The 19,205-nt window shown below is 33.8% G+C and overlaps 1 non-coding gene across 1 annotated transcript; it reads right to left on the bottom strand.

Moving 5' to 3' along the window:
* Positions 1-6,317: 6,317 nt before the first annotated feature.
* Positions 6,318-6,424, bottom strand: LOC128292369 (small nucleolar RNA R71). Its single transcript, XR_008282353.1, has one exon. It is a non-coding gene; the product is annotated as a small nucleolar RNA R71 (small nucleolar RNA).
* Between the last annotated feature and the right edge of the window lie 12,781 nt (positions 6,425-19,205).

Raw genomic sequence — 19,205 nt, forward strand, 5'->3', positions numbered from 1 at the left:
GGGGTGGCAAATTGGCTTAAATCAAGCCTGCATGGTGCCATACGGTCAGGGGACACGGCGTGTCATGTGGTCGTGGGCTAAAGTCAGTAGCTAGCCAAGTATCACACGGCCATAGCACACGGGCGTGCCTATTGGCCGTGGGTGAAAGTCACTATGGTTACCCTATTTTGACACGGCTAGTTCACATGGGTGTGTCTGATGCCCATGTGAGGCACACGGCCTGGTTACACAGGCATGTGACCTCAACAAAATTGAAAAATTTTCTATGTTCTGAACTTTATGAATGTGTTTGGTTTAGTCCCGAATGTCTCCTAAAAGTAGATTTTAGATCTCGTAGACCATCTTAGGAGATAATTGCTTATGAAATGATGTTATATGATATCTGTGATTCTAAATTGGTTTGAAATGTTCTGTCTGTCTGGTAATGCCTCGTAACCCTAATCCGATGTCGGTTATGGGTTGGGGGTGTTACAGCTCGTGTGTCTACCCATATGGACCATATAAGGCTATCTACCAAGCCTTTTGCCACCCTGAAACTCCATCTAATGCCAACCAACATATCAAAGTCTAGCTTAATATGATTTCTCAACCAAACAACCATAGCTAAGGCCTATTTACATTTCTTATATTCAACCATGCCAACAATTTCACATTCATGAATGACTATCTTGCATTCATATATAAACTTTCAATATTAGCCATTTTCCATGGCCTTATACAAAATGAATCAAATGCTAAAGTAAGCTAACATATTTGGCCAAATAACAATGACACAAAACTCAAAAGTCAGGGTCCTATACAGGCCATAATCAAAATAAAAGATCTAACTATACCAAGTGCTCCAGATGATAGTGTGACTGGCTTCTCGGACGTAGGCAATGATCCTCGAGCTACTTAGGTGGCGCTATAAGAAAATGGAAAGGAGAGGAAGTAGGCATAAAGCTTAGTAAGTTGCATGCAAATAAATATAACAACATCTTTACCATTCATCATCATGCTCATAGTACAAAAGTAGGCATAAGAACAACTTACTCATCACTATCCAATACAATTCAAATAGCATATATGGAGCTCACATCTCATACATTTCAAATAGGTACCTATACCACTCACAACATGGTTATACTTTTCTTGTTTAATTTAAACTGTAACTCTCACCGTTGAACCATTTGGAATGCTATTGGATATTCACTAGGCCTCAAACATAGGGTATAATGCTGATGCCATGTCCCAAACATGGTCTTACACTGGCTCATCTATCAAGTCGATGCCATGTCCCAGACATGGTCTTACATTGACTATCGAAATCGAGGTCGAGCCATGTCCTAGACATGGTCTTACACTAGCTCTCACATATCCATGTCGATGCCATGTCCCAGACATGATCTTACACTGACACATCTCGTAGCCGATGCATGTCCCAGACATGTCTTACACTAGCTTACATCTCGAGACCGATGCATGTCCTAGACATGTCTTACACTAGCTCTCATCTCAATACTGATGCCATGTCCCAAACATGGTCTTACACTGGCTCTCATAATGTGGCCGATGCATGTCCTAGACATGTCTTACACTGGCACACAAATAACCCGAATGTCATGGCATGAATATCCGATTTATTTCCTAAGGATCAAAAGGGAGTTCTACTATCTCAATATTCATCATACATAATCATTTCCACAAACAAGCAATTTATGCTATATCAATTCAAACGCATATAATAATAACATAGTTGTATTATTTACATACAACTTACCTCGGATTACAAAAATGTAGACGACCAGTTCGACTTAGTCCACTTGTTTTGATTTTCCCCAGTCTAGGCCCGAATTTTGTAATTCTTGATCTAAAATGATAGAAATTCATTCATTTCATCAGCATATTAATCTAAACACTAGAAAATTCATAATTGGGCAAAATGACCATTTTACCCCTAGGTCCGAAAATTGATTTTTATCACATTTTCTCATTACTCAAGCCTACCCGAATACTTTTTATACTAGGAGCAGCCCAAAATTCTCATTATTTCACACATTTATCAACTATTTTACAACTTATGCAAAATGGTCCTTGGTTAGGGTTTCCATGAAAATTACTTCACAAAAGTTGGTTATTTCACAACCATGATTCATTTTTTTCCATAAAATTTCAGAAAACAACATGAATACTCTCATGGTAAAACCTTAGAATTTCAATCATTTTGCAAAATAGTCCCCTTATTTGAAAGCTCATGCTACAAGGGTTCTAAAAGTACAAAAATATTCAAGAAAAGCCTTCAAAATCACTTACTTGCAAAGGCTTTAAGTCACTGAAAATTTTCAAGCTTCCATGGCCATTTTTTTGGAGAAAAAATTGGTGGAGAAGAAGGAGCAAAACAAAAAAGATGATAGCCTTTTTCTTAGGTTTTATTTTAATCAAATTAGGCCACCTAACTTTGACTTTCTCATCCCTTTTTGTCCCTATGGCCGGCCACCTCTATTTTAAGGGTCTATTTGTCCTTTAAAGACCCCCAATTTTGGTTCTCTAGCTATTTGACACCCTTAACTATCAAAATAGGACTTTTGCACTTTATGCAATTTAGTCCTTTTTCACAATTAAGCATGAAATAACTAAAATTAATTCACCAAAATTTTCATACTCTCATATAATCATGCCACAACAAAAAAAAATATTAAAAACAATTTCTTCAACCTCAGATTAGTGGTCCCGAAACCACTGTTCCGACTGGGCCCAAAATCGAGCCATTACATTATTCTCAATAATAGTGTAAGACAATATCACTTAAAACTAAAAAAAACTCAACCATGGCGTATAGTTCTATTTGTCATTTAAAAACATATTTTCAAAGTGTCTATTTGTATGCATAATATCGCTCTGTGATCATCCACATTGGCGCATTCCTGGCTTGGTACCTACTAGCGAACTAGTTCAAACTTAAAAACCTATATTTCAAAATAACATCCATATGTTCAATGGAACTTAGTGAATCTCCACTAATTTTACCTTTACATGATGATGTTGGATTCCTCAACTTAAAAATTATGGACTTCCTTTCAGAAATTAGAGAATATGTTTTTGATTCTTGGCGGATAACAATATATCAACCTATACTTTTGAACACCCTATAAATGATCCATTTAACTGGCGGATTACAACTTCACCCCACAGTCTAAATCCTATTTCACTATCCTATTGAATATAACACTTGAATTCATTCCCCAATGTTTTATTCCTATGGGTACTACTCTTTAACTGTCTCTCCTAATAACTCTGGTGGTCATCAACAAAATTCACACCAAATCTTCCTGTTAACCCAGACAAACATACTTACTCGAATGAATGTAAGGCTTTGATCACCTAATAGAATTCCATATAACTTGATACATAACGTGAGGATTCCTAAGTTTGGCAGACTCTTACATCACTGTGCTTCTAGATAAAACAAGCTTACTTTCTTAGTGGATTACTAAAGTGGATTTCTTAGTAAGATACAATACTAAGAACTCTTTCAAAATCTAATTCCAATACATGCCCCAATTACACAATAAGGGCGGTCTAACCACTCACCATTTAAGCTCTATAGAATTTTTCATATAGACTTTCCAGATAATATGCCACAATGGTTTTTCATAAGATTAGCCACAAGCTTTCCAGATAATTCATGTTTATTGTCCCGACAGGCCATATTTATGGATTCCATGGGGCTTCTCCTACTTAGTCTAATACCTTTACGCCCTCTTGGCATATTATCATATGATGTCATGGTCGTGGACTTTCCACAAGTTTATTCAATGACCTACTAGTCTGGTTAGCATTATAGTTTCCCTACCAGAGGCTACACAATAAATCTTCATTTTCACAGTGATCTATCTATCCGGTCAACAATATACCTGTCGTACTGGAGGCTACACATACTGTCTCTTTCTCACCTTTTTAAATAACTCAGATTTGTTAGGTACTAGAATCATATAACAAGAAAATATTAGGCAATAACCATACAAATTCCAGCAACATCTTATATCACACACTTTGATCATGCCGCACATTGTTTTCCTCATTTACGCATTTGTAAATATCTTCTCTTTTATAATCATAACATGCAAAGCTGTAAGACTTACCAAAAGGAAGAATCATCTACTCATTAACGAGATCCTATTGATAGCTCTTGAAAACAATTATATTTAAGGTCTCTAAATAGAATTAATTGGTTGTAATTAAGTGAATACATTTGCATTTTTAGGCTATTTTTAGAACATTGCATAACAAAGCTTGGATTGTGATATAATGGTCATTATTTATTACTTTTATCACTTAGGGAGGAAACGTGTGGTTTTGTGTGAAAATAGGTGTAAGAATCGCAAAAAGATGAAGAGGGAAAATAAAGGAAGTGAAATATTGTTGTGACAAATGGTGAAATTGATTGCCAACAAATTTGCCATGGTAACTTTGAGAAGATGACTCAACACTTTATCCACGTCATTCTCAACCAACAGTGTGTGTACCAGAAAATCCAACCTGAAAAGAGGAATGAAAAGGGTGTGCTGAGGTAGGACAAATCTACCCAATGAAAGAATGAGAGAGAAGAAGAAAAGGAGAGAGGAGAATTTGTGTGAGAAAGAGATTGGCAATAGCAATCGTCTCTCTACACAGAGAAAAAATCCATTGGAGAATTTTAGAGAAAGAAGGGATAGTAGCTACAAAGAGCATAATACAAACGTAAAGAAGGGGAAAAGACATCTATCTTGGATTCATGTACGATTAGAAGATAAAAGAGAAGTTGGAGTGTGGCGAAAAATCCTGCAATTCTGCCTTTAGTTTTCCTAATTTGTGTGAGTCAAACTTCTTTAAATGTTGATGAATGATTTAAATTTTGTGTTTACCCTTCCACCCATGAACTAAATATTTTCTGGTTTGGAGTTATTTGGGTAGATGTTTATCATCTTTGATGCTCATGATTTGAGATTGTCTATCTCACTGTTTCATTTGATTTATGCCTATTTTAAATACATTTATGGAAGCTCTAGACATAGTTTATTATATGTTGTGTTCATAGATGTAATTTTAATTCTAAAAAGGTTAAATATATTGGATCTAGAATTGTTTGATGCAAGCGAATATTCAAAAGAATATTCATGGCACTCTAAACATAGATGTTGTGAGTTGTGCAGAGAAGAATGTTCATTACAGTTATTAAACCAGAGTTCTGTAGACATACAGTAACTTCGATTTTTAGCTTAAAATCTAACTATTGAAAGAGGTAGGTTACAGTAGTAACTCTTTAAACAGTTGATTAGACAATATTTTGCCATGACATTATTTTGGTATAAGCATTTCACCTGAATAATTCCAGCCCTATTCATTCAACAACAGAATTAGTCTTGCTTTTCTCTGTAATTCGACACTACATTTTATTTTCATATCAATTCTTTTTTTTTTGGCATTAAATTACATTAATTCATTATACCAACATCTTATTCAATTTAGAAGTATTTCTTACTATTTAGTATAGTTAATAGGATTATAATAACTTAATCTATCTCTTACCAATTTTCGATCCTTGTGGAGATGATACTTACTTATCACTTTATTACTTGAATGACATGTACATTTGCACAATTGCATTAGTTATTTATACACAAAAAGTTTTTGGCACTGTTGTCGGGGATCGCCAGCATTGGTGAAAAGTTGATTTGTTATTATTCTTGTTGTTTTTGTCAGAACAGTTAGTTAGTATTTTATTTGATTTGTCAGGTTTGTACTAGTGCATGAGAAGAAGTAATCAAAAGGATACAAAATATTGTTTTGATCCTGAGATTGAAAGGACATTAAGGTGAGGAAGGAAAGCATTAAGTGAAATGGAGAGGATTGTAAATGATCCAATCAGAGAAGATCAGGTACTCTAGAATGAAAGGAATGTTGATATTCCTTGAATCTTAAATGATAGAGATAGACCCATCAGAGAACATGTAGTGCCTACTTTGGGTGATCTAAGTCCAGGAATTGTTAGGCCACATATTCAAGCTCAACACTTTGAATTAAAATTAGTAACACTTCAGATGCTGTAGACGATAGGGCAGTTTACTGGTTTACCAACTCAAGATCTCAGATTGCACTTTAGACTTTTTCTTGAATTTTATGACTTATTCAGGCAGTAGGGTGTTCCTGAAAATACCTTTAGATTAAAATTATTCTCTTATTCATTGCGAGATCGTACTAGATCATGGTTGAATACATTCCCATCAGGTATGGTGGCATCTTGGAATAAATTGTATCAGAGATTTTTGCTTAGGTACAATCCTCAAAACATGAATTCCAAGCTGAGGAATGACATTACATTGTTCAGGAAATCTGAAGATGAGACATTACACGAAGCATGGGATCGTTTCAAGAAATTAATTAGAAAATGCCCAATGCATGGTTTTCAGCATTGGACACAAATAGAAATGTTCTACAATGGATTAAATGCTCATACGCGAATTGTGATGGATGTATCTACTAATGGAACGTTGTTCAACAAATCCTACAATGAAGCATACAAAAATCTAGAAAGAATAGCAAATAATGATTATTAGTATCCCACTACCAGAGTTGGTAATGGTAGAAGAGTTGTTGGAGCAATGGAACTCGATGCGATTACATTGTTAACAGCTTAGGTATCATCTTTAACAAATATGATTAAAACTCTGAAAAGACTCTCTGCAATACAGGAGATGAAGGTTGCAGAACTAGCATGTGTACTATGGAGAAGATCATGCTTTTGATTAATGCCCATCCAATCCAGCCTCTACGCATTACATGGGAAATTTTAATTGTAGCAACAACAATCCCTACTCCAACACCTACAATCTAAGGTGGAAGCAACATCCAAATTTCAGCTGAAGTAATCAGGGAATGAGAAATGCTACCACTGTTAACAGAAAAAAATGTGGCTGGTGTACCACCTAGACACAGTCAACCAATGCCGGGGAAAAATGTGAAACAAAGTTCGTCATATTCAACATCATCCATGGAAGCTTAATTAAAAGAGTATATGGCTAAAAATGATGCAATTATTCAGAGCCAGACAGTTTCTTTTAGAGCTCTAGAGAATCAAGTGGGACAAATTGCCACTACATTAAGGTCCAAACAACAAGGAGCGTTGCCCAGTGACGTAGAAAGTTCTAGATCTCAAGGAAATGAACAATGTAAAGTCATAACACTCCGGAGTGGCACTCAGCTGCCAGGAGTTATGAATGATGCCTTGTATGAGGAGAAAAGTTCTGAAAATCCTAGAAGCACAACTTTCAAGCCAGAAGTGGAACAAACTATAAAAGATAGGAGTAGACAAAAGCATATAGAAGCAAATTTATCTTTCCGATCCAATACAAATGCCATAGCAAGGCAACCTTAACAAATGGAAGAAAAGCCACCTCCACCTTTTCCCCAGCGTTCCCAAGTTGAAACAAGATGCTCAATTTAAGAAATTTTTTGAGGTCTTAAAGTAATTACACATCAATATACCTTTGGTGGAAGCATTAGAACAAATGCCTAAGTATGTGAAATTCATGAAAGGTATCCTATCCAATAATAGAAGGTTAAGGGAGTTCGAAACTGTTGCACTTACTGAAGGGTGTACAGTAATGTTGAAGAATAAACTGCCACCAAAAATAAAAGATCTAAAGAGTTTCACTATACCCTATTCGATTGGAAACCATTATGTAGGCAAAACATTATGCGATTTAGGTGCAAGTATCAATCTAATGCCTATGTTTGTTTTTAGCAAACTTGGGATAGGAAAAACAAGGCCTACTACAGTCACACTACAACTAGCTAATAGATCATATATCCATCCAGAAGGTAAAATTGAATATGTATTAGTAAGAATTGAGAAGTTCATCTTTCCAGCAGATTTTATTATTCTGGAATGTGAAGTAGATAAAGAGGTACATATAATACTTGGACGACCTTTCTTAGTAACTGGTAGAAAATAGATTGATATACAGAAAGGTTAGTTAACCATGGAATTAATGGTCAACAGTTGACTTTTAATGTATTTGATGACTTAAAGTGTGTATACCCAGATGAAGAATGTCATGCTGTAGAATTTGTTGACATTGTAATTTAAGAAGAATTTACAGGACATATGCACAGTAATTCTGATGCAGACTCTGTCAAATTAAATGAAACAAATTTGACTAAAGAAATGATAGAAACTCAGCAATTTGAAAATAGATATAGAGGGAGCTTTGAGTCATTAGATTTATCAAGTCACTCTTTCAACCCTTCTCACTTATCAATAGAAGATCCACAGATGTTGGATTTGAAGCCATTACCAGTGCATTTGAAGTACACTTATTTGAGAGAAAACAATACATTGCCTGTAGTTATTTCTACCGAGCTTACTATAGTCCAGGCGATACAATTACTGGAAGTTTTAAAAAAATCCAAGAAAGCTTTAGGATGGCCAATTGCTGATATTAAAGGAATTAGCCTAGGAATCCATATGCATAAAATAATACTTGTAGATGGCCATGGAAAATCTATTGAACTACAAAGGAGACTAAATCCTATAATGAAAGAAGTAGTTAAGAAGGAGATTATCAAATGGTTGGATGTCAAGATTATATACCTAATTTTTGATAGCGCTCAGGTGAGCCATGTTCAGTGTGTACCCAAGAAAGGAGTCACAATAGTCAGCAATGATAACAATGAACTCATTCCCACACGTACTGTCATAGGTTGGAAAGTTTGTATGGATTATTGAAAGCTCAACAAAGCAACAAAGAAGGACCATTTCCCTTTGCCTTTTATAGATCAGATGGTGGACAGAATAGCAAAGAAAGCTTTCTACTATTTTTTAGATGCCTACTCAAGGTACAACCAAATTTCCAAATCTTCCACTGATCAAGAAAAAACTACATTCACCTATCCTTATGGAACATTTGTTTTTAGAAGAATGTCATTTGGGTTATGTAATGCCCAAACAACATTCCAGTGTTGCATGAAGGCAATATTTTTTGACATGGTGGAAAAATTCCTTAAAGTATTAATGGATGATTTCTCGGTGTTTGGCAACACTTTTGAAGATTGCTTAAAGAATTTGAAACCAGTACTTTGCCAATGTCATGAAACAAATCTGGTGTTGAATTGGGAAAAATGCCACTTCATGGTTTGTGAAGGCATTGTTTTCGGCCACAAAATTTCACAACAAGCAATTGCCACCAACAAAGAAAAAATAGAAGTCATTGAAAAGTTGCCACCACCCACTTCAGTGAAAGGAATCAAAAGCTTCCTCGGGCATACTGGATTTTACTATCGCTTCATCAAGGATTTTTCTAAGATATCAAAGCCTGTATGTCAATTGTTGGAGCAAAACAGACAATTTTATTTTAATGAGTTATGCTCAAAGGCGTTCGAAGAGTTAAAAGAACAATTAACTACAACACCTATAGTCACTGCACCAGACTAAACTCTACCATTTGAACTAATGTGTGATGCAACTAAAACACCTATAGTCACTACACCAGACTGGATCTACCATTTGAACTAATGTGTGATTCAAGTGACTTTGCTATCGGAGCAGTGCTAGGGCAAAGAAAAGCCAAGATATTCCATGCTATATATTATGCCAGTCGCACGCAGACAGATTCACAATTCAATTACACCACCACAAAGAAAGAATTGTTAACAGTGGTATTTGCCTTTGAAGAATATAAAGCTTATTTAGTGGGCACCAAAGTCATAGTTGTAACATCTCGAATTAGGGCCTAGTCGAAACAGTGGTTTCAGGACCACAAATTCGACGTAAGAAAACTTATTTTTATTATATTTTTATGGTCTACAATTTCACGGGATGATTTCGTGAAAATTTTGTTCGAAAATTTTGACGTTTGGGCATTTAATTTAGTCAAAAGGACTAAATTGTAAAAAGTGCAAAAGTTGAGTTCTACATGTTAGAGGTGTCAAATTGATTTGAAATGGTAATTAAACCATTGGTTAATTTTTGGACAAAAATATACATGAAATGGGTGAAATAGAATATTTTTAAGTTAGGGGCATTTTGGTAATCTAATAATTAAAAGAACTAAAAGGGAAAATAAGCCAAAATTGTCCATCTTCTTCCCCATTCAGCCAAAATTTGCATAGAAGCCATGGCTAGGGTTTGGTTCAAGCTTCCAAGCTCATTTGTAAGTGATCTCGAGCCCCGTTTTTAATGTTCTTTACTTTTTTGAAGTCCTGGTAACTCGATTTTGCTATTTCCACCATTATTTTAAGCTAGGGTTTGTGTTTAAAAATTTACCCATGGATGACATGCATGTTTTTTTTTATTTTTAATGGTTGAATATGAATGCTTGGTGTGTAATAAATGACTTTTATTAAGTGATTTTCAGTGAAATTGTCAAAAAGGACCGTTTTGTAAAAGTTACAAAATTTGTCATAAAAGTGTGATTGAGTGGAAATTAGGGGATGCTATAGTTATGAAAACGAAATGACTAGGCTTAAAGTACAAAGAAATTGAATGAAAATCATTTTACGAGCATTGGGGAAAAAGTGCAAATATGTGAAAGTTTAGGGGTCAAAATGTAAATTTATAAAAGTATGATTTTTGGACTCATATGAATAATGTGACTAATTATTAAGCTAGATGTGATATTATAGATCAAGGAAAATGAGATTCGGGAATAGATTGGAAATGAATGAGATTATGAACTAAATCGGAATAAATAGCCGTGCTTGCTTTCCAGGTAAGTTCGTATGTCAATAATAATGCAATAATATCATTGTTTATGCTTGAACTTAAATTTATGTGTTAACATTGTGTGGTGAACATTTTTATAGTTGGTATGATGATTGTATTATGTGACAAATGCCTAAATGTAATTATGAACAATGCCATGATTATTTCATGAAAATAAGAATGGTGAATTTGTAAGCATGAATGATTATGGTCGTTATCCACGACGATACGAACAATTATGATGAAGATGCCATATGCAATGAGGAAAATTCCATTTGAACCTCAGGAATAGTTTAGGATACAAGTGACACGTCACTAGGAATTAAGAAATCTGAGCTCGTTGAGTGGTTCGAGTTCGTGATATATGTGAAAATTCGAACTTGTTGAGTGGTCCAAGTTCGTGATATATGTAGCATCTTAGCTCATGAGTGGTCCAATTTCATTCTGGATGCGAGCATCCGAGCCCGTTGAGTGGTCGGAGTTCATAATGGATGCGATACATGTAACATCCGAGCTCATTGAGAGGTCCGAGTTCATTATGGATGTGTTACATGTTATAAGGTAGCTTTGGCTACGTATGTTTATGTGTCACTTATATGCAAGTTTCTGTGTATCCAATAGTTTTCCAAGTGTTCAACGGGTATTATAATGAATGATGCGATGAAAGTCCCGAGATGGGCATGTTAATGAAGGTAAAGTTATTCGATATGCTACAGATACGTACAGGTACATATGTTATACTCATGAGCAATGCTTTATTACAGGATGTATATTCATGTATATGTATATGAATATTTCATTAATGAGCTAGAATGCTTGAATGATGAAAAATCTTAGTGATTATGTTATTATGCCATCATATGATAGTTATCATGATATTGCACTAAAACAGTTTTGAACATCAGCAGTTCTGTGATTTCAAAAATCCACCAAAAATTTTGGAAATTGAATTATAGACTGAATAAGATATTATATTAAATCTTATTGAATCTAGTTTCACATAGAAAAAACGGTGTAATCAAAAAAGTTTCATATTATGAGATATTTGAACTTTTGTGAGACAGAGTCAAAGTGCTTTTAGGCTCCCCTGTCTCAACTTTGGAAAATCACTAAAAATTTTACAAAAATTATAATGGGTTAGCATTTTTATTAATAAATACTTAATGAGTCTATTTTCAATAGAAATAGATGGAAACATTAATCAAATCCAGTACTAAGAGATAATCAATTTTTAGTAAAGAAGGGTTGAAGCTGTTAAATAGCAGAACAGGGGTGACTTTAAAGAATAAACTATACTTATTGGCTAATCCAAAAATTCTAAAAATTTTATGATAAAAAGATATATTAGTTTAGTTTCAGGAAAAATTGTAGGATCTTGATTTGGAGTTCTGTAGCTCTAGATATAAAAAATGTAGTGATTATGACTTGAGAAAACAACATGACCAGAATATAAGTAAAAGTGTAATTATGGTTATATTACCATGGAATCATGTTGATAATTTTCTTATTATTTTCATATGGAATTACTAAGCTTTAAGCTTACTCCCTCCTCTCCATTTCTTTAGTGTTGTCAGGTCAGCTCGGGGTTGGAGATCGCCGGAGGCAGCATCACACTATCAGGCTACCACCTTTAGAGTATTGTTGAATCTTAATGTCTTCAAGTGAGTGGCATGTATAGAGACTTAGTCATTATGATGTGTGTTCTTTTGATTTTTCCAAGATGTTGGCTTAAATTGATTTGCTGTGTTTAGCCATGAGATGTGGCTTGTATGGGTTATGGCTTGTAAGCCTATTTATCCAAGCCATTTATTGATGCCTTGTGATGTGGTCATGTGATTATAATTGTTTGACATGAATGGTTAGTATTATGGTATGCATGCTTGATGAATGTCTTATGACCAAACAAAGTGGTCATAACCAGAGAATAAAAGTGTGATGTTGCAGTAAGTCAATAATGCTTGAACATGAAATTGGTGTGGAATGACTTAGGCAAGCATGGTATAAATGTATAAGTAATAATCAAAATGACATGTTCAATTGATTATGAATTTGTGTGTTTAGACTTGGTATAAAATGAGTAAGAAAAACACATACATGATGATATATGAATAATACAACTGAGTCTTAATGGAGGATGTTTAATCATTTACTTGATGCTACATTGTATGTGTCTATAATGTATTTAAGTATGTGAGGTATTAATGGTAACAAAAGGCTTGGAAAATAGCCTCAATGCTAGCCACATGGGCAGAGACACGGCCATGTGTCTCAACAGTGTGCGGGACACAGCCTAGCATACGGGCATGTGATCTGTCCGAGTGGTTCAACTTGTTTTGCTGACGTCATAAACAGAGAGTTACACGGCTTGAGGACACAGTCGTGTTGGAGACACACGGACGTGTCCCTGTGTCCACACGGGTGTGTGACCCTATTTCATGAAAATTTTTATAAGTTTCCCAAAACTTTCTAAAGTTCTCGGTTTAGTCCCGAACCACCTCAATGTATGTTTTAGGCCTTGAATGGCCCGTATAAAGGATGATATACATGTATTTGAAAAGTTTTAATTTTGGACAAAATTTTGTGACCCAGTTTTGCATGTTTGTGAATGTTTAAGTCCATTAATGCCTCAAACCCTATCCCGGCTTCGAACACAGGTAAGGGGTGTTACAATAGTTTATACAGATCATTCTTATAACGGCTCGTTTATAGTGGAATCAGAATAGTGATTTTGAGACCACAAATATGATGTCATAAAATTTATTTTAATATTATTTGGTGGTTTACATCATGTTAGAATTATGATATAAAAATTTCGTTAAGAAATTTTATCGTTTGTATGCTCAATTTGTGAAAAGGGACTAAATCGCATAAAGTGAAAAAATTTTGTTCTATTAGCTAAAGGTGTTAAATGGCTATAGAAATTTAAAGTGGAGGCCCTTATGTGGTAATTAGACCACTAATTGAGTTAGTGGATGTGCATGGCTTGGTAATTGAGTAATTTTTAAAGTTAGGTAAGGGTAATTTGGTAAAAAGGCAATTAAAGGTAAAATAGACAAAAAAAAAAAGCTATCATCTTGCTTCCATTCTCTTTGTGCTGGCTGAATATCACCATTAGATAGGAGAATTTTTTTTCAAGCTTTTTCCTTTGCATGTAAGTGAAAACTCAACCCGGTTTTGTTGATTTTTATGTTTTTGGGATCGTTGTAGCTTAAGCTAACTAATTAGGGGATTAAATTGCAAAACTATTGAATAGTTTGAGATCTTCCATTGATGTGTTATAATAGGGTTTTGAAGTTTAATGGAAGAATATAAGTCCTTGTTGTTAATGAAACAACTTCTGTTAAGGAACTTTTGATGAAATTGTCAAATAGGGGCTAAATTGAAAAATGTAAAAATGTTGTGTTAAATGTGTGAAATTGTGAATTGTATGGGCTGCTATAGGCTTATATAATGGCATGAATTTCATTTTACGAGCCTAGGGACTAAATTGTAAAAGGGTAAAAAATATAAGGGCAAAATAGTAATTTTTCCATAACATGAAATTGAGATTGAATTGAATAGAAAGTGAATTAAATTAGTTAAATTTGATTATATAGATCAAGACAAGCAACCTTCGGAATTAAATCGAGGAAAAGATAAAGTCGTGGACTAAACGATCGTATTCTCCGTTTGAGTTTGAGGTAAGCTCGTATAGTTAAACAATTAATGTTTACTTATTTGATTGATGAATGATATCATGGAATTATTCATATATATTGTTGACTTTTGAAAAGGAAACTAAATGTTCAAACAAGTACATCGCAGGATTGAGTACAATCGTCTTATGCAAGTGATGAATTAACTAATAAGACCATGGTTGGACCATGACAGTATTTGTATGTAAGACCATAGCTGGGCTATGACATTCAAATGATAAGACCATAACTGGGTTATGGCACTACGAGTGTAAGACCATGGCAAAGCCATAGAAAATTCACGTATAAGACCATAGTCGGACTATGGAACAAAGAAAACGAGGTACTCATATTCGTAAGTCGTTATCAAATTTGGAATGACAAAGTAAGTATATTTATCGATATTTAAAGAATTCAATGAGCTCCATGATAATATGAGGTGATTTGAGTTATTATGAATTAGTAAATGTATTCGTGAGAAATACAGAAATTAATATATAGTGATTGAATTCATGCATGACTGACCTACTCGTGTTTACATGATAGTCTATTGGCTGAATTGGAACTTGTCTATGTTTATTTATGCTTATTTAAATTATGAATGAATTGGTAAGTTATATTGATTAGTATTACGAACATACTAAGCTTAATTGCTTACTCAGTTTATGTTTTCGTGTTTTATTCTATTTCAGAAGCTCACTCGATTCAGAAGCCGTCAGAGATCGTGTCACACTATCAAACTATAACAGCCCAATTTCAGTGAAATCAGAAAGTAGTTCGGGACCACAAATCCGACCCGAAAATAAAATTTATTTTTATTTTATTATATGGTCCGTAATATGATAGAAATTTCATGTGAAAATTTTGATAAGAAAATTTCACCAATTTTGTGTTTAATTACGAGAAGGACCAAATCTCATAAAATGCAAAAGTTGGATTCTAGTAGCTAGAAGGATCAAATAGCTATGGAATTCAAAACTTAAGGTCCTTATATGGTAATTAGACCATTAATAAAAAAGTATGTAGATATTTTTGGATGATTCATCCATGGAAAATGAGAAAAAGGCTAATGACTAATTTGGAAACAAAAATTATTAAAAGATGATAAATTATTAAATAGAAAGAAAAATCATTTTTATCATCTTCTTCCCTAAAATATTCCATGGAAACCCTAGGAGGGAGAAAAGAAACTTTCATGGCCAAATTGGGTAAGTTTCCTTGGCCCATTTTTAGTAATTTTGATATTTTTGAAACCGGGATAGCTTAATCTATCTATTTGGGGGATCAATTTGAGAAGTTACCGAAGTATGGAAAATGGGTCATGGATGTATATGCTGAAAATTAGGAATTTATGGTAGAAAATGAAAGGTGATAGATAAACAACTTTTATAATGTGTTTTTTGATGAAAACATGATTTAGAGACTAAAATGTAAAGTTGTGAAATTGAAGAAAAATGTTGAATTTTTATGAATACATGTGCTGTAAATTTTGTAATGGGATTTTGGTTAGGCTTGGAATAGGGAGTAAATTGCAAAAATTTTATTTTCCGAGCCCAAGGTCAAAATGGGAATTTATGGAAAAGTTAGGGGCAAAATGGTAATTTTTCCTAGGTTGTAAATTGAGTCCGCAAAATGGTAATTTTGCCTAGGTTGTAAATTGAGTCCACTTGAATGTTAAATATAATCAATTGATGTAAAATTTACTCGTATAGATTCGGATAGACCAAATTTGGAGCTAGAAAGAGGAAAAGAGGAAAATATCGAATTAATAGAGTTATGTTCACGAACATTTGTCGAGGTAAGTTCGTGTAACTAAATTGTGTTTATTTACATGTTTGCATTAATTGTGTTTATGTAAAATGCATAAATGTCATAAATATGCGAAATGAATACATATCCGATCAAGCCCGATAAATAAAAATGTTTAAATTAAATGATAATGTCCGATAGATGATAAATGATAAAAGACGAAAATGTTACTTATATGCTTGAAATGAATGTGGAATGTGTTTACTTGACTTATATGAATGTTATGGATGTATGAAATAATCACATGCCCGATAATGCTTGAAAAATGTTTAAATCTCGATTGAATAAATGGAAAATCGATGGATATGTGATTTCCCGAAATGAATGAGGTCCTGCATTTGTTGCTGACGAGATTTAGCTCGAACTAGTAATCCTATTGACCTCATTACAGAAAGGATTTAACCCGGACGGCTAATCTTGATATAAGTCCTCTCGAGCATATGTTATGGATTGGATTTAGCCCAGACAGGTAATCCAGATCAAGCTCTTTAGAGCATATGTCATAAAAAGAATTTAACTTGGACTAGTAATCCTGTTGTTTTTATGTATGTGGCTTGAGAGTGTACTCTATGAAATAGTACCTTATGGGTACCATTGGACACGAATTGATGGATTCTTATTCGTACACCTCGAGTGTACTACCTGTGTATACATAGATATTTCGAATAAATTCAATGGGTAAAAGTTCTTGACATGTGAAGATATGAATAAGAAATGAGTTATTACACATATCGGCCTGAAACGCATGAAAATGACGATACATGATGATTGATATATGGAAATATGAAATGATGATATTGTACATGGAATTTATTTAATGAATATGTACATCCTTGATTATAGACTTGTACACCTAGAGTGTACTAACCGTAACCTTGATATTCCGAGTAATATGGGTAAGGTTTGATATGAAATAATCAAAACTCAAAATGAACTATTATGAAATTATACTCGTAATATAAAGATATGATTTATACATGTTAAATGAATACATGATGTGGAAACTATATGTGCATGGAAACTTGATTGTTGTTGAGCCATATATGTTTTGATGTTATTATGAAATATATGACTAACAAGTGCAATGAGGATGTGTGTAGGGCTTGAGGTCAAATTGATTGAATATGCCTTACATAGTTACCTTAAAATAGAATGAATGGTAAGTTAAGTACCATGTTATACGAACTTACTAAGCATTTTATACTTAGTTTTATTTCCCTGTTTTATAGTAAATTGGAAGCTCGTTGGATTAGAAGCTCGTTGGATTGGAAGCTTGGCGAAGAGCACTCACACTATCCATTGCCCATGTCGGTACAATGTCGTAAATCAATTATGGTTATAATGGCATGTATAGGATATATCAGCCATGTAACGCCCCTAACCCGTATCCGCTGCCAGAATAGGGTTTCGAAGCATTACTACCACTTGCAAATCACTAAAAAAAATTCACTTAAATACTTATCAATTCAATGCATCAATAAATATATTACCATTCAATCAATGGCTTGGCACTTACCTAAGCATCAACAACAACACTTGTTAGTGTACTTACACATATTTCATATAAATTCTTATTTTCTCAATATGTCATATTTGAATTTAATACTCGTCTTAACTTACATATTTTCCTTATGTTAACATATAAAAGATAATCTCATATGTACATGTCATGATACATATCATTCTCTTACCGTTTCTTTAATAACATATATCATTCATTTCATTATATCAACATTTCATGCACCATCATTTCCTTATATCTTAGGTATATTTATTTCGGTAATGGTTCGTATTAAACTTAACATAATTTAAATTCCATGTACCTATACTTATTTCATTTATCTATCTTATAAATTATTTCATACAACTATTTGTACATTTATTTCCATATGACCAATTCCTGTAAACATTTCACATTACCATTTTGTATAACCAATTCATTTAACCATTTGTTATATTACCTGAATATTAGTTGTTCAATAGATATCTTGGCGTTTCTCTTCCACGATCTTATTTATCTTCGACATGATGCCATAGTGTCTTTCAACTATGGTCTTACTCATTTTCTGTCATGTTGCCATGGTATCATTCAACCAAGGTCTTATTCATTTCCCCATCACGTTGCCATGGTATCTTTCAACCATGGTCTTAAACATTTCATATCAGGTTGCCATGGTATCTTTCAACCATGGTCTTACACATTTCATATCAGTTGCCATGGTATCTTTCAACCATGGTCTTACACATTTTCTATCGAGAGCACACTCCATGAACCTCATTCTTACAAGAGGGATTACCACCAAGGCTAAATCCATAATATAAACTCATAGAGTATTGTCGGGATTACCACCAAAGCTAAATCCTCGCAACGACAATTACTCTAATGAGCTTGGATCTGAATTACTAGTCCAGGCTAAATTCAGACCCTAATTCGGATTACCTATCAGGGCTAAATCCATTTTACACATATTCTTCAGGAGGGCTATATCAGGTTAGGATCACCCGTCCGGGCTAGATCCTTTTTACCGTCAATTCTTTTTCAGAGATCTATAGAATTTTCCTTCCATTCAACAAGGATTTATTTTCAAGTTATATCGAGTATTTACCAATATTTCCTCAATTATCATAAATTGAATATTCAAATCATATTTTCATTACATAATCACATATTTCAAGTGTTTAAAAATACAATTCAAGTTACACAAACTTACCTCATTGATTGTTCGTGTTTATAATTTCATTATTCTGATATATTTTCTTTTCCATGATCAAGTCTCGTATTTGTGTCATCCGGATCTTTATAAATAAATTTGATCATCATTTTCATTCATTTCATATTCTAGTGCATTTAATTAATGCTCCAGGAAAAAATTACCATTTTGCCCCTAAACTTTTAATTAATGACAATTTCATCCTTAGGGTCAAGAAAATAAAATTCTTGCAATTTAATCCTTATTTCCAGCTATTATTATCATACATATCGATAACAGTCCATGAATTCT

Source organism: Gossypium arboreum, chromosome 4 (assembly GCF_025698485.1).
Source record: "Gossypium arboreum isolate Shixiya-1 chromosome 4, ASM2569848v2, whole genome shotgun sequence".
Taxonomy (NCBI): domain Eukaryota; kingdom Viridiplantae; phylum Streptophyta; class Magnoliopsida; order Malvales; family Malvaceae; genus Gossypium; species Gossypium arboreum.